At 38.5% G+C, this 17280-nt stretch overlaps 1 pseudogene; it reads left to right on the forward strand.

Annotated features, from left to right (window-relative positions):
- The first annotated feature begins 8181 nt into the window (after window positions 1–8181).
- Window positions 8182–10170, forward strand: LOC110315834 (annotated as a pseudogene).
- The last annotated feature ends 7110 nt before the right edge of the window (window positions 10171–17280 follow it).

Raw genomic sequence — 17280 nt, forward strand, 5'->3', positions numbered from 1 at the left:
AGGGCAATTTGTAAATTCATCTGGAATGACAAAAAACTTGGATAGCAAAAACTATTCTCAACAATAAAAGGACCTCTGGTGGAATCATCATAACTGACATCAAGCTGTTACAGAGCAATTGTGATAAAAACTGCATGGTACTGGTACAGCAACAGACAGGTAGATCAATGGAATTGAATTGAAGACCCAGAAATGAACCCACACACCTATGGTCACTTGATCTTTGACAAAGGAGCTAAAACCATGCAGTGGAAAAAAGACAGCATTTTCAAAAAATGGTGCCGGCACAACTGGCAGTTATTATGTCAAAAAATGCAAATTGATCCATTCTTATCTCCTTGTACAAAGCTCAAATCTAAGTGGATCAAGGAACTCCACATAAAACCAGAGTCATTGAAACTTACAGAGGAGTAAGTGGGGAAAAGCCTCGAAAATATGGGCATAGGGTAAAAATTCCTGAACAGAACAGCAATGGCTTGTGATGTAAGATTGAAAATTGACATATGGGACCTCATAAAATTGCAAAGCTTCTGTAGGGCAAAGATACTGTCAATAAGACAAAAAAAAGGCCATCAACAGATTGGGAAAGGATCTTTTTCAATCCTAAATCTGATCGGGGACTAATGTCAAGAAAATAGACTCCAGAAAATCAAATAACCCCATTAAAAATGGGGTACAGATCTAAACAAAGAATTCTTAACTGAGTAATAACGAAGGGTTGAGAAGGACCTGATAAAATGTTCAAAATCCTTGATCATCAGGGAAATGCAAATCAAAACAACCCTGAGATTCCACCTCACACCAGTAAGAATGACTAAGATCAAAAATCCAGATGACAGCAGATGCTAGCAAGGATGTGGAGAAAGAGGAACACTCCTCCATTGCTGGTGGGATTGCAAGCTGGTACAATCACTTTGGAAATCAGTCTGGTGGTTCTGCAGAAAATTGGACATAGTATTACCAGAAGAACCAGCAATACCTCTCCTGGGCAAATACCCAGAAGATGTTCCAACTGGTAATAAGGACACATGCTCCACTATGTTCCTAGCAGCCTTAATTATAATAGCCAGAAGCTGGAAAGAACCCAGATGTCCCTCAGCAGAGGAATGGATACAGAAAATGTGGTACATTTACCCAATGGAGTACTACTCAGCTAATAAAAACAATGAATTTATGAAATTCTTAGGTAAACGGATGGATCTGGAGGATATCATCCTGAGTGAGGGAACCCAATCACAAAAGAACACACATATATATTCACTGATAAGTGGGTATTAACCTAGAAACTTAGACTACCCAAGATACAATTTTCAAAACACATGAAACTCAAGAAGAAAGAAGACCAAAGTGTGGATACTTTGTTCCTTAGAATGGGGAACAAAATATCCATGGAGGGAGTTACAGAGACAAAGTTTGGAGCTGAGACAGAAGTAAAGACTATCCAGAGACTGCTCCACCTGAGGATCCATCCCATATACAACCACCAAACCCAGACACCTTTGCATATGCCAGAAAGATTTTGCTGACAGGACCCTGATATAGCTATCTCTTGAGAGGCTATGCCAGTGCCTGGCATATACAGAAGTGGATGCTCACAGTCATCTATTGGATGGAACACAGGTCCCCTAGTGAAGGAACTAGAGAAAGTAACCAAGGAGTTAAAAGTGTCTCCTACCCTATAGGAGGATCCACAATATGAACTAACCAGTACCCCCCAGAACTGTGTTTCTAGTTGCATATATAGCCGAGGATGGACTAGTTGACTATCAATAGGAGGAGCGGCCCTTGTTCTTGTGAAGATCATATGCCCCACGAGGCCAAGAATCAGGAGTGGGTGGGTTGGGGGAGCAGGGCAAGGGGAGGGTATAGGGAACTTTCGGGATAACATTTGAAACGTAAATGAAAAAGATATCTAATAATAAAACAAATGTGAAGTGGAATAGCATCTTTGAAGATTCTTGTGGGCACAAACATAGAACTACCATATGACACAGGTAATCATTAAAGAAGGCATCAGAAGCAGGAAAGATCTGTGCTCATGGATCACTTAGATTAACATGGAAAATATTCCCAGGTACCAAAAGCAATCTGTAGATTCAATTGAGTCTCCAGCAAAATTCCAGCATAATTCTTCACAGAACTTGAAAGGACAATTTTCAGCTCCGTATAGAAAGAACAAACCTCCAGGATAACTAAAACAATAAAGTAATGGCTAGAAGTCTCACCATCCCTGATTTCAAGTCATAATGCACAGCTATAGTAATAAGAACTGTATAGTACTGGCATAAAAAGAGACAGTATGATCAATAGAACGATATCCAAGCCTCAGACATAAATCCATATAGCTGTGGACATCTGGTTTTCATTAATAAGCCAGAAATTCATGCTGGAACAAAGGATAACATCTTCAACAAATGATAACAATAATACTGGATTCTTGCATGTAGAAGAGTAAAAATAGATCCATATGAATCACCTTCAAGAAAACTGAATTCCATGTGGATTAAAGACCTCGACATAAAGCCAGATACACTAAACCTAGTAGAAGAAAAAGAGGAGGACAGTCTTAAATTCATTAGCATCAACTACTACATCCTGAAGAGAGCACTGAGGCTGAAGATCAACAATTAACAATTAACAAGGTCAATAATTAACAAGTGAGACCTCATAAAACTGAAATTTTTCTGTAAGACAAAAGAGGCTGTCATTTAGATATACAGCCTACATATACAAGGGGAAAAGATTTTCACCAACTTCATACCTGAAAAAGGATTAATATTCAAAATATAGAAAAAAGCCAAGAATCTATATAACAAGTAAACTAATAATCCAAATAACGAATGGGGTACATATCTAAACAGAGAATTTTAAATAGAAGTAACTCAAATGACAAAGAAATGAAGAAACCTTCAACATCCATAGCCATCCAGGAAATGCAAATCAATACTACTTTGAGATTTCATCATATACCTCTCAGAATGACTAAGGTCAACAGAACATGTTGGAGCAAAGTAAACATTCCTCTATTACTGGTGGAAGTGCAAACTTGTATGAATAGTAGAAATTAATATGACAGTTCCACACAACTCAGATGGGAATCAATCTATCTCAAGGTGTAGCTATATCACTCAGGGCCATATAGTCAAAGAATGTTTGATCCTACAGCACAGATACCTGCTCAACCATGTTCATTGGAGCTTTGTTCATAAAAGCCAAAGTATAGTAATAACCTAGATATCCCTAAGAAGAAGAGTAGATAAAGAGAATATGGTGAATTTACACAATGGAGTATTCATTAGCTGTTTCAAAAGACTACATCATGAATTTAAAGAAAAATGGATGAAACTAGAAAAAAATCATTCTGTAACAATTAACTCAGAGCCGGAATAAAAAAAACCTAGTATTTATTCTCTGACAGAGGGTCAGAACCTATCAAGAGCTACAGGGGATTTTTGGAAATTATTTCATTGCCTGCACAGATATGGCCTCACTCAATTAATTATATGCTAATATTCTAGTCACCTTCCTCAAGAAAAAAGCAAAAAGAAAAGAAAAGAAAGTCATATAAAATGGGTTTCATAAAAAAGACTTAAAATGAAAATAAAAAATTAAAAAGCTATTAACAAAAGGCACATGTATTTTGACTCTGATATAGGACAAGAAGAAAGAGGAGGAAGAGGAGGAGGAGGAAGTGGCATTGGGATAACAATTGCTGTTCCTAACTTGATAAATTTGGCAAATCTCTGACCAGTTTGGTAAACTCAGTTATGGTCCTTTCCCCTAAGCATTGCCCAACAATGGCAGAAAATCAACAGAATTAAAATAGAGATATCTTACAGATACTTCTGGGAATGTAGATACTAATTTAAAAGTGGGGTTTATTTTTTTATTACCTATCAAAATATACAAATTTTACAATTTCACACACCTTGCCCTTTCCCATTATGATCCATGTGGCACATATCGGGAAGAAGCAGTTTGATTCTTTAATGGTTAAATGTTCACCCAAGAGTTGTTGACTTAAATTGAACAGGTCAACTCTGTTATGGCACTGGTAGAGAACATGGCCATCTGCAGGCAGGGTAAAAAGAATTTTACAGTTGCTTCCATTGCCTTATGTAAGCTCTAACACTATGCTATAACTCTGAACAGGTGCCTTTGGCAGTAATACAACTCAGGGCAGGTTTAATACTTTAATTACTGAAGACAAACCCGACTATAGGTATTGATAAAGGAATATCAGTTCAGGAGTTTATTAAATACTGTGCTATTCTAATAACTCAAAAGACCTGATATTATTGCTAACTCCTATTTGATGGTCTATTCTTTGTTCACAAGATTAGGAAGGGGGGGGGTGTTTAGGTAGAGGTTAAAAGTTTTGTTTCTGTCATTTCAGAAGCCAGACAATTTCTGGCTTTGTTGACACAAAATGAAAATCTGATACGATCCAGGCTTTAGCCTGTTCTCACAGCTCAGTGTATCAGGTTCCAGAGAGTGGCAAAAACCTTAAGTTCAGCAGTATGCAAGGCCATACCTGTTTTCATCTTTCAGATCTCAAGGTACATGGTATGATCAGATTGGGACATGGCTTGTTTCATGAATGCACATATTTGGGGAAGCATCATCATTAGGTGATCAAGATCCAAACATCTTGCAGACCAGAATTTACATGGATTCCAGTAGTTTCCAGGAGACAGTTTGATTTATTAACCTTGATTTGTTTGTTAGCATTGTTTAAAGGAGGTCAGTTGGTAGAGCTGTCTTGAGCAAGTTGGCCCTTGCCTCTCTTTTCTTTGATGAGGAAATTGAACAATTTCTCACATACTTATTTTACTAGGTGCCTGCCCCATTGTGAAAAGCTCACATTGTTGGTCATGAGGAGCACGGTATTGCTGAATACATGAAATCTAATACATTATTTGATAATAAGTGTAGCACTAAAATTTTCTGTTGGAAATGGCCATGTGTAATACTATGAAGGGTGGTATGTACCCATAATATCTCAATAACCTCTGCATAGTTTTTCAACTGTGGAAAGCAGTATTTGGTTGGCAGCACAGGGAGTTCATATTTCATACTGTTCATAAGTAATCAGGTCATTTCTGCTTATAAAAGCTGACAAGAATTTTTGATCTGGGGATTTCAATCAATCCTGTAGTTTATCCCTTTGTTCCACATTAATAATATCTATCATCAAAAGCTAAGCCAGATTTTGGGTTCCAGGTGGACACTTTCCAGTCTGATATGTTTAATAGATAGAAGAGATAGTCTCCATCCATACTTTTTGTGGAATTTTATAAATATGACATGAATTTGTATGTTCCTATGGATCCCTTTGAATGATAATAAAAAGTCATAGGGGGTTCTCACAAAAGATTTAGAAGTGAGATGTGAAAAGTGAGTGGGAACAGTTGGATGCTGTCCACATTTTTGTTAGACAACAGGTGGACTTTTTCAGGAACATTTGAAGAAGAATGAACTGAGTTAAATGCCTCACATACTTCTGATTGCACTACGGTGAGGGGTGGAAGCCTCCACCTCTACTACACTCAGACCATCTGAGCCTCAGTACTGTCAGCCATAAAAAAATGAGTATCAGGATTTTTTCCAGGAGCTATATGAAATCTAACCACAAAGCAATAGTATTAGAAATGAAAATGTCTATAGAGTTCACCCATAACTCTTTCATTTAGATTTCATAAATAATTACATATGTCAGGTACAGAAGGTATACCAGCCCAGAGCTCCCACAAGGGACCAGGAGCTCCTTGTGGTTGTATAAAGTGATTGCACACAAGGTTGACTAGACATGGGTGTTACCCTGTTCACATATGTAGAGCACCTAAGGTATGTAGGTGACCCTGAGATTTCTCAGTCAGGTGCTGGCCCTTGGGAGGCAGACAGAATGCCATGTAGACACAGATGCCCCTTTTGTAGTGAGCAGAATCATATTGTCAGTTCCCTCCTAGTGATCTCTCTCCCTGTTGGTGTTCTGGGAACACACAAAGAGCTATCCAGCTTTCTTCTCCTCTCTGCTCTAGGTCTTCCAGCTTAGGGGTAAATTTCCTATACTCTTAACAGAAGCGCTTTGGTTGAGCAACAACTGCCCTTGAGTTGAATGATAGATATGCTGCCAGAGTTCTTTCTTTCTTTCTTTCTTTCTTTCTTTCTTTCTTTCTTTCTTTCTTTCTTTCTTTCTTTCTTTCATTTAATTTATTTATTGCTAAAGAATGCTGTAGCCTTGCTGTTTTCTGGCACTGCTCAGAGTCATCAAATCCCTAGTCAAGTAGGCATCCTGCGGATCCCCGTTAGCCTCTGCAAATCAGTATTATCTTATTTAGTGTTTTATTGCTGTGAAGAAACACCATAAAGTTGGCAACTCCTATAAAAGAAAGGATTGTATGAGGCTTGCTTGCAGTTTTGGAGTTTTAGTTCATTATCATCATGGTAGGGAGCATGCAGGTAGACATAGTACTGGAAAAATAGCTGAGAGTTCTACATCAGCATCCCAGGCAAAATGAAGAGAGACTACCACTTGATATAGGTTGTGCTTTTGAAAGCTCAAACCCCACCCATAGAGACATACTTTCTCCAATAAAACCACACCTCCTAATCCATCTCAAGTTATATTTCCCGATGACTAAACATTAAAATATATGAGATTATGGGGGGCATTCTTATTCAAACCACCACATGTACTTTGAGATTTGTCTGATTCCTAAACAGAGAACAAAGCTAACACTCTTTTAGGATTTGTTCTTTGTTCAATTAGACGCTACCTTACTTACCATTCTTATTGTTATGACAAAATACTTGAATAAGGAATTTAAGGAAGAATTTGGTTTTGCTCACTGCTCCAGCAAACCATCTATTATGTCAAGGAGACCCTGGTGTAAGAAGCATGAGGCATTTGATCACTTTGTTTTTAGTCCAGAAGCAGAGATGAAAAAGTGCTAGTGATCAGATAGATTTTTCTTTTTAAAAAGCCCTGTATCCTAACACAAGAATAAGCTGCCCAATTTAGAGTGAGTCTTCCCATATCAGTTTACCTAATCTAGATTAGAGCTTGTATATTCAATGATTCTAAATTCAATTAGAGAAAGAGAGAGGGGGAGAGGGAGAGGGAGAGGGAGAGGGAGAGGAGGGAGAGGGAGAGGGAGAGGGAGAGATTAGTCATCATATATACCAAATGGAACTCTTCAGAACACTATTTATATAATAAATGACAACTGATAGGAAGTCATGTTTTAATTATGTCCAGATTTTATCAACGAAACTAGCAGAATTATAGTTAATCTCAGTTGAGGGAATCACATTTATGAATTATAAATGCCAATCCCTCCAGAGCCACAAGGCTACCTTTAGAGTAACATAAAACGTTAAATCAGGACTTGGATGGGGGCGGCACCTGCAGGGGAGGGGACGCTCACAGCTGAGGCAGAGTAGTGACTTAGGGGGGGACAGCAGGCTCCAGATAACCAAAGACCCAGGCAACGAGCCATGGAAATCAGCACCTACATCAGTGCCATTAAGGGGGAATTACAAGAATTAGGAGCTTACTTGGGCTCCATGGTGTATAAGATAAACTTCACTCTGTTACAACTGAGCCCTCTAGTCTAAAGTCTCCTGATACCAGCATCTTCTTTTTTTCAATTTTTTTATTAGATATTTTCTTTATTTACATTGCAAATGCTATCCCAAAAGTCCCCTATACCCTCCCCTTGCCCAGCTACCCTACCCACCCACTCCCACTTCTTGGCCTTGGTGTTTTCTTGTACTGGGGTATATAAAGTTTGCAAGACCAAGGGACCCCTCTTCCCAATGATGGCCGACTAGACCATCTTCTGCTACATATGCAGCTAGAGAAATGAGCTCTGGGGCTTAGTTTATATTATTGTTCCATCTATAGGGTTTCAAACCCCTTCAGCTCCTTGGGTACTTTCTCTAGCTCCTACACTGCAGGTCCTGTGTTCTATCCAATAAATGAGTGTGAGGATCCACTTCTGTATTTGCCAGGCACTGGCATAGCCTCACACAAGGATACCAGCATCTTTGACAATATCGTGCCTTCAAACAAGAGCAGTTTTAGTAGGGGAAATGAAAAAAGGCATGAAGCTGCCGTCCCTCCCCTTGCCATTTCTAGCTCTAGACCTGAAAAAAGAAATTCTAGAGTTTCTACAAGTTCACTAGAGCAGAAATTCACTAATGTTAGACATTCATATGATGATGGAGCTTCCACCCAGCTAATGTCAACAGTGAAATCTCTGAGGGAGGCAGCACCCCCTGAAGATGTGATTGATATCAAGCAAGAACCAGATGATCTCACTGATGAAGACCCCAATTTTGTGCAGGAGAATCCCTTATCTCAGAAAAAAACCTACAGTGACACTTACACATGCGGTTCTTCTCACCCTTCTATTGAAAGTTATCAACCACCTGCAAGTAGAAATGCAGACACTGGTACTCACTTAAACAGGCTGCAACTTCATCCGCAGCAAAGCAGTGTTCACACTGCCAAACAGCTGGATGTACAGAGCGGCCAGGTATATGAAGCAGGATGGTTGTATGATCCACAATTGCTTTGCAGCGTAGAAGACACTTATAGCTCCCTCTTCAGAAACAACTTGGATAAAATGAGAATTGAGGACGAAAACTTTCAGAAGAGAAAATTGCCTGTGGTAAGTTAAGTTGTTAAAGTAAAAAGATTTAGCCATGATGGAGAAGAGGAGGAAGGAGATGACAATTATGGGACCTGGATAGGAAGCATGTCAGTACCAGCAAAGCCTGAGAGGAGACCTTCTCTTCCTCCTTCTAAACAAGCTAACAATAATCTAATTTTGAAGGCTATCTCTGAAGCTCAAGAGTCTGTAAGAAAAACAACTAACTATTCTGCAGTTCCAAGAAACAGACGCTTCCAGTTGCTCCCAGAACTGGAACTTCTCAAGAAGAATTACTAGCAGAAATGGTCCAGGGGCAAAACAGGGCTCCCAGAATAAGTCCCCCTGTTAAAGAAGAGGAAGCAAAAGGAGATGATACAGAAAAAATTCAAGGACCTCAACAATTGTTATCCCAACTACAAATTGATCTAGTAATGGTAGAAACAATGGAGATGAGTCAAGCTGAGATGACTGACCTGAGTGTGGCACAGAAACCAGAAAAACTTTTGGAGCATTGCAAGTACTGGCCTGGGGATGAGTGTGTATACCATCAGCATCAAGGTTTCAACTTGCAAAGCCTTTCCCAACTGTAAATTTGCTGAGAAATGTTTGTTTGTGCATACAAATTGAATATGACACAAAGTGTACTAAAGCAGATTGTCCCTTCACTCACATGAGTAGAAGAGCCCCAGTACTGATTCCAAAACCAGTGTCATCACCAGCACTGTCTTATAATGGCCAGCTCTGCTGTTACTTCCCTGCTTGTAAGAAAACAGAATGTTCCTGGGAGCTCCGGGGCTACTCTCTAAGGCCCCGGGGTTATGAGAGAAAGGGAAGAGAGAAGAGAGGTTCCCACACTGTCAAGAGTGAGCACAGCAGATCTTGATGAGCAGAGAGTGTCTATGGTTTTAGAGCTTTATTATAGAAAGTAAGGGAGAAAGAGAGAAGGTAGAAAGAGAGGAGAGAGAGAGAGAGAGAGAGAGAGAGAGAGAGAGAGAGGAGAAAGGCTAGAAGAGAGTAAGAGTAAGAGAAGAAGAAAAAGAGAGAGATGAGAGGAGTGAGAGAAGTGAGAGGTAAGAGAACAAAGGAGTAAGAGGATGAAGAGAAGCCAAACAGCCCCTCTTATGGTCTTCACTGTTGCTAGGTAACGGAGGAGTTTAGCCTGAAGGTCAGAAGCTTGGGACATTGCCTATGTGACTTCTAGCCATGCTTCTCTTGTGGGGGCTGGGGGGGGTCGGTAACTTATGCAGGAGCGAGAGTTCCAGGAGCATGAGGGAACTCCTACCGTGTCATGTAGGTGAATTATCATCCTTCTGGGATTCAGACCTCAGCTCAACTGGAAACTAGCCTGTCTGTGTATAGCCCAATGCCCCACATTCTACCAACCAAAACACTGTGGGTTTAATACTCAGTGTACAAGACAGGACTGCATATTTTATCATCCTACCATTACTGTGCCAGAAATTGGCACACCATTGCCTTGAAATGGATTCGACCTCAAACCAGTGAATGATGCCTACCTGGAAGATCATGCGTTTGAAAGCTTCCATCTTTTCATGAGAGATGTTCTACAGAACTTGTCACGTCTTTGAAATTTAGAATATATTGTTTTCATAATATGAACTTTACTGCCCCACTGAAGTGTCTAATGTTTCAAGTTTGTAAGTTTATTAAGTTGTTTCAACATTTTTTGTTTGTTCATTTTAACTATGAAAAAGTTTAAAGAAAAGCCAAGAGGCAGAGGCAGGCAGATTTCTGAGTTCGAGGCAAATATGGTCTAGAGAGTGAGTTCCAGGATAGCCCGGGCTACACAGAGAAACCCTGTCTCAAAAAAAACAAAACAAAACCAAACAAAGAAAAAAAAAGAAAAGAAAAGAAAAGAAAAAGAAAAAAAGGAAAAGCCAGATTCTATCAAAACAGTCCTGGCATGTTTGTAAAAATAAAATGTTGTAACAGTTCATAAATTGATTAATATATACCAAATGGTCAGTGAATAAATTCTCTTGAATTAAATGGACTTTAGTTTGGTGATTCCTTTTACAGAATATTTTTACTTTTTAAACTTTGTGCATGTGTTTATGGATGTATGCATGTGAGTTCAGGTGCTCTCTAGGCCAAAGGCATCTGCTCTCCCCTATCACTGGAGTTACAAGTGATGTGGATGGTAGCAACCATAGTTGGTACCTTGACTTCCCATGTAAGAGCAGATTTTACTCTTAACCACAAGGCCATCCTTCCAGCTGCTTGAGTTTAATAATGCTTAAATACTGGGTGCACATACAGATTGCTTGATGTACATAATTATAGTTTGGAAAGAAGATACTTTAGCTATTCTCTGCCTTGTGCCCTTTAGACAACTCTTTTGATGGGAGTGTATTTAATTAGTATTGGGAAAATGCAAAGGTCAGGGAATCCAGTACTGCTCCTTTCATGTTGTAAGTGGCAATACTGAAGCCTGGTGAAGAAGTAACTTGCTCAAGTGAGGGAGTGATTTGGCATGTAGCCTGGTTCTGCTTTGCACATGGGAAGCTTACAATCATTGGTTCTGGGCTTTGGATGTGAGGCTATGGATTAATTCTATTCCTCCATCTTTTGGGGATCTTGCCTCTCCCTTTCCTTCTTACAATTCAGGAACACATTCTGAAGAAATATATGGGTTCAAGTCCTCAGCAATCTCTCATGCTTCCTTGTATACCTGAGCCTCAGTGTCAGGGGCACACGTGTTCAAAGAAAAGAAAAACAATATCTAGCATGTTACCCTCTCTGACTTTGTCACATAGACAGAGCACCTGACCCCTTGGAGAAAGTATCTTTCTCAAGTTTATCCAAAAGTCTAAGAATTGCAATGTATTGGAGATTTAAACTCAAGATCAAGTGTCAGGAAGCCTGGTCAGAATCATAGCCAACTACTTAAAATGTGGATCCTGTTATACAAATCACTTATGCTCTCTGAGTCACAAATAGTTCATATTTATGTTTCAAAAACTGTCTGTTGCACCAGAATTAAATACATGTACTACAATTTTGCTCATGATGATGAATACCATCTCAGTTAATGGGTGCCATGATGTACCCAATGATCTATTAGCTATACAGGTGACTCCATAGAGGTCGTATTGCTTGCATCAATGTCTGCAGAAAGGCTGTAGTGATGCTTCATGGTGGATTAAATTAGAACAGGAATTTTGAAGGATTTATAAAGAAAAATGTAGGAAGCTGAGACCAGAGATATCTGTTAATCTCTTCTATTGTTTGCTAGAGAATGTGTGGGGATTTGAGAATCCAAGGCTCTATGGGTTCTGTGATTGGTATGATGGTTGGTGTCACTGATCATATTTGAAAGATCCTTTGCCTGGACCAACACCAATTCCCCTTTACAGTAACAGCCCGCAGTTGTAGACAAATTAAACCCAAGCTTAGGGCTTCTTTGCCAAGTTTTGGGACATGTTTCCTGCATTTCACATCTCATTTTCAAGTGTCACACCTATGAGTGTTTTGTGGATTTTCTGGAATTTCATTGGTCTTAATTACGTTTGTACTCAGTGTGTATGAGAGGGTTGTACTAAGAGGCAAGTCTCTAGGAGTTCCCCAGGACTCTATCATCGGATCAGAAATGCTGAGACATCCAGTCTTTTATACTGAGCAGCTACTGGATTCTTGTCCTTACAACTGAGATAGAGCCTGCACCACAGTTTGTAAGCTTCTCCAATCATGCATATAGTTATTCTATCAGCTCTGATCATTTAGAACCCTGGCTAAGACAGCAAGTATTAAAATGTCTTTCCCATCTTGCTATAAATGCCTCTCTGATATAACCACTAATGTATTTCCAACTTGCCTTGATTTATGACATTCTTTGTTACATAAAACAATAAAGCTTCAAGTAATTGTGTACACATCGTAATATAGATTTTGAGTTAACATAAATATGTGTTCCTATGCCATGGCCACTCAAAATGGCTGAAGTTTAAACTGTCTCTTATGCCCTTTGGGATGAGAGCTGTATTTTTTGTGTTAATAGTCTCCTATAAAGTTTTCAACAAAAGGGAAATCTGTAGTCAAGATCAGTAGGAAAACAATGTCAGACACACATGAGGAAAGAGAAGTATGTAAATGAATGTGACTCAGGGCTTGAGGCAAATGAGGGTGCAGAAAGAGAGTGAAGATAGATAAATAGGTTAGAGCCATGTAATGGAAAACTTTAAATGTGCAGTTAGGCAATTAGCACTAAACAATAATGTTTCACAAAAATGGTAATAGGTCTTGCAATAATGTATCGCATTTATTAGAAATAGAAACCAATAGGGTGACCACTATAGCACATAGGAACAAAGTTAAGAAGGTTACACCTAAGTCAGTAATGAGAATAAAAAGTAGAAAGGTCTTGTGAAAAATCAACATTGCATACAATCCAGGTGGGTACCAGAGAAGAAAAACAGTGACCTGCAATAGAGACAAAAGCAGCGATCTCATTTTCTTACATCTCTACACACCTCTTCTTCCCATTACAGCTAGTACCTGCCAAGGATTGTCTAACCTCCTATCTCCTCCCTCTCCAAACAGCTATTCCATCAGCAGGTTAACATCATCATCTACTGGTCATAATTTGGACTTCTCTTTCTTGTCTTTTTCTCTCTTTTCTCCCATTATTTCTCTTTCCTCCAACCTAATTTTCTTACTGTTACATCTCCCAAAACCCATAGGCTCATTTAGTTTATGACTCGTGGGTAAATACCTTTAACTCCTCTTTTATTTTATTTTATTTTATTTTATTTTATTTACCATTCATCAACTCCATTTCTTTCCCTTTCCCTTTGTTGTCATTATTCTCACTGCTAGGTGTGTTCCTCTTCTCTGGTCTCATACCAATGCATTATTGCCCATTATTTTCACTTTTACTGTTTTCCTATTCTTTTTATTTGAAATTTTGCTAACATTATATTAGTATGCATAGAATAGCAAAACTACTGGAGTTTCTTTACTCCTGGAACTCATTGGTATAAAACAAGTGTTTGTTTTGTAATTACTTGTACTTGTTATCAGAGTGAGTTAACTATTGGATAATAACTGTTGCTGAAGACAGTACTAAACCTACACAAAATACTGAAGATGTAGCCTTATCCTAGAACACAAGTGTAATTAATGAAAACATCACTACAACTGCTCTATAAACTTGTCTCTACTGAACACTGCAAACACATCTGCCAAAGAAGAAAGAGAACCAGAATTTTTTTTAAAAAAGCATCAGCTACTACAAAAACTTAACCAATGATCTAATTTCAGACAGGTAGATCCCAGTGCAAAAACATAAGAGACAGAAAAACCCAGGACAACTTGTTTCATTTAAAATTTCCAGTTCTATAGAAGTGACAAAAAGACTTTGACAAAATTCCAGATGCAGAATTCAAAAGAATGATTGTATAGTTAAAAAAAAAACTGAAAGAAAATTCTATGATTTTCCAAAACTATACAAACATATGATTGAAATAAAAGTAAATTAATGATATGAAAATAGAATTCAATGAAGAGACAGAAATGCTGAAAAAATCTGGAACAGATTGATAAAATTAATGAAAAAAGATATAGTAAGTGAAATATAAACTTCAGAGAAAAACAGTACTTCATCAATAGAATGGATCATGTGGGTGAAGAATTGAATCACTCTGTTAAAGTCAATGGCAAATTGGTAAGATGTCTGAAGGAAACATGGCAGAACTTTGAGATGGAATATGAAAATCAAACCTCCAAACAGCAAACAAACAGAAAGGGAAAGAAAATCATAGAAGAAAAGTTCCCAAATCTAGGGAAACAAAAGTTTCTCAAATATAAGAGATACACAGAATACCAAATAGACAGGACCAGAGAAGAAACACACACATCATATTCTAGCTAAATAACCAAACATACAGAATTAAAGTGAAGTATTTTGAAAGCTGAAAAAGAGAAGAACCAAGTCACACAAAAAGGTTGGCCAATTAAAACTGTCAAATTTTCAATCTAACCAAGAAAGCAGTAATGGAGAAAACTGATGTCTTTCATTGTTTGAAAGGTCACAACTGCCAACCCAAAAAACTGTCATAATTGAAGGTAGAAGCAGAAAAGGGCAGGATAAAGAAAAGATACTATCACTAAGCAGGGATACAGAGGACACTGGAAAGAATATTTCATTCTATGAGAAAAATAAAAACGTCAAGACTCTACTGGAGAAAAACACATGTGACACTAAAACATTTATCAAACAAAAGAAGACTAGGGCCCAAAGTTGCCACGAGTTATCTAGGAGAGGACAAAAGCTAGCAGGTGATCTTCCCTGGGATAGCTTCACCATGGACTGTGAAGCACAATGGATGAATCCTTCCAGGCAAGTCTGAAGGGATGACATTTTAGGAAGGACTCTGGCAACTAATACGCCTTTTGTATATGTGTGTGTGTGTGTGTGTGTGTGTGTGTGTGTGTGTGTTTATATATATGACAATCACTAGGTATTATCCCATCCTTTAAGTCATCTCAAGGAAGATGTAGTGTCTTGTAGTGATGCATATACACAAATGTATGATTTCTTAATTTCTAGTGACAATTCTATAAGAATTCCTAAAACTATACTAGTATTTATTGATCCCTGCATAATTGGACTACTATTAAAGTCCTCTCTGATATGAAAACTGCAGTAAGAACTCTGTAAGTCTTCACATGTCATGAGTTGCTCCTAAAATAGGAAGCAGGAATTTGTAACTTAGAATACAATCGTTAGAGCTGTAAAACAATTAACCTAAGGTCATAAAGGGAAACTAACAATTTATTGTAAATACAAGGACAGAAGATAAAATGTTGACTGCGTTTATTTATACAAATTTTCATCTCTGAATAAACACAGACCCGTCAGTCCTCTACTGTATGTGTGTTGGGGGCCTCATATCAGCTGGTGTGTGCTGCCTGGTTGGTGGTCCAGTGTTGGAGAGATCTTGGGGGTCCAGATTAATGGAGACTGTTGGTCCTCATACAAAGTCACCCTTCCCCTCAGCTTCTTTCAGCCTTCCCTAATTCATCAACAGGGGTCAGCTGCTTCTGCACATTATTTGGGTACAAATAATTGCATCTGACTCTTTCAGCTGCTTGTTGGGTCTTTTGAGGGCAGTCATGCTAGGTCCCTTTTTATGAGTGCTCCATAGCTTCAGTAATAGTGTCAGACCTTGGGACCTCCCCTTGAGCTGGATCCCACTTTGGGCCTGTAGCTGGACCTTCTTTTCCTTAGGCTCCTCTCCATTTCCATCCCTGTAATTCTTTCAGACAGGAACAACTATGGATCAGAGTTGTGACTGTGAGATGGCCTCCCTCTCCCTCATTTGATGCCCTGTCTTCCTGCACCTAACCCTCAAGAGACTGGAGGCTCCAGGGAGTTTAGAGGTCAGGTGGGGTGGGGGCTGGGAACACCCATGTGGAGACAGGGGTGGGGAGGAGGTATGGGATGTCGAACAGTGGGAGGGGGAGGGGGAGGAGGAGGGGAGTAAAATATGGAATGTAAAAAAATTAATTTTTAAAAACCTTCAATGCTAATTTAGTTACAAAATTACAGGTTTAGACTCTCAATGAACCTGTGGAACTAGTAATAGAAAATAAATATCTAGTTAGATAACTACTCATAATGAAAACATCTCTGTTGTAAACTTATTAGATTCATGATTTGAATTTTATTTAAACTTGTGGTGAATTTTTAAATTAGATACCATGTGATCATGTATTCTGAGAAAATATATAACAACTAGCTAAAAAGTAAGATGAAAAACTTCGAACTCCAAAACAGAGAGATTTAGTTTAATAGGTCTTCTTCCCCCATTTTTTTTATTTTTTCTTTTCTCTTGGAAATAGAGATTAGAATCTTTTCTTCCTACAAGCATCTTTATCTAGCTGGCAAATAATAATAATTATAATAATAATAATAAACAATATCACCTCCCACCCTTAGAGCCCAGGCTGCAGAATTCCTGCAGAGAAAAAAAAAAACAAAAGAACCTCTTTACTTAATTCCCTGCTGTTAGGCTCCTAGTGTTAATCCCCCAAAACCAGTGGTTTTTAATCTCAAAATAAGCAAAAAAAAAAAAAAAAAAAAAAGTTTTTAGTTTTTTTTTTTTTTTTTTTTTTTTTTTTTTTTTTTTTTTTTTTTTTTTTTTTTAGAAACCACCAGCTTCCGCATTCAGCATAGACAGAGAGTTTAATAGCCAGAGATCAGCAGTCTTCTACACTACTTCCAACTCTGTCTCCTGCTCCAACCCATTCCAGGCTGGGCAGTCTCCCCAAAGACAACAAAATGAAGGGGAGCAATATACACTTTTCAATAATAAATATGAATATCAATGGTCTCAGTCCGCTCAAAAAAAAAAAAAAAAAAAAACTCTCAAACCAGTAGAGTGACTAGAAAACAGAATCTTATCTGCCAGTGCAAACTTCACATGCCCTGTCCTCTCTCTAGATTCTTTCTCTCACAGGTGGCTAACCTGATGAGTTCCCTGCTATCCTGCCCAATCCAAGTCAATGGATATAGAAGTACAGCTGCATATGTAGCAGAAGATGGCCTAGTCGGCCATCATTGGGAAGAGAGGCCCCTTGGTCTTGCAAACTTTATATG

The sequence above is a fragment of the Mus pahari genome, unplaced genomic scaffold (genome assembly GCF_900095145.1).
Source record: "Mus pahari unplaced genomic scaffold, PAHARI_EIJ_v1.1 scaffold_12253_1, whole genome shotgun sequence".
NCBI lineage: Eukaryota > Metazoa > Chordata > Mammalia > Rodentia > Muridae > Mus > Mus pahari.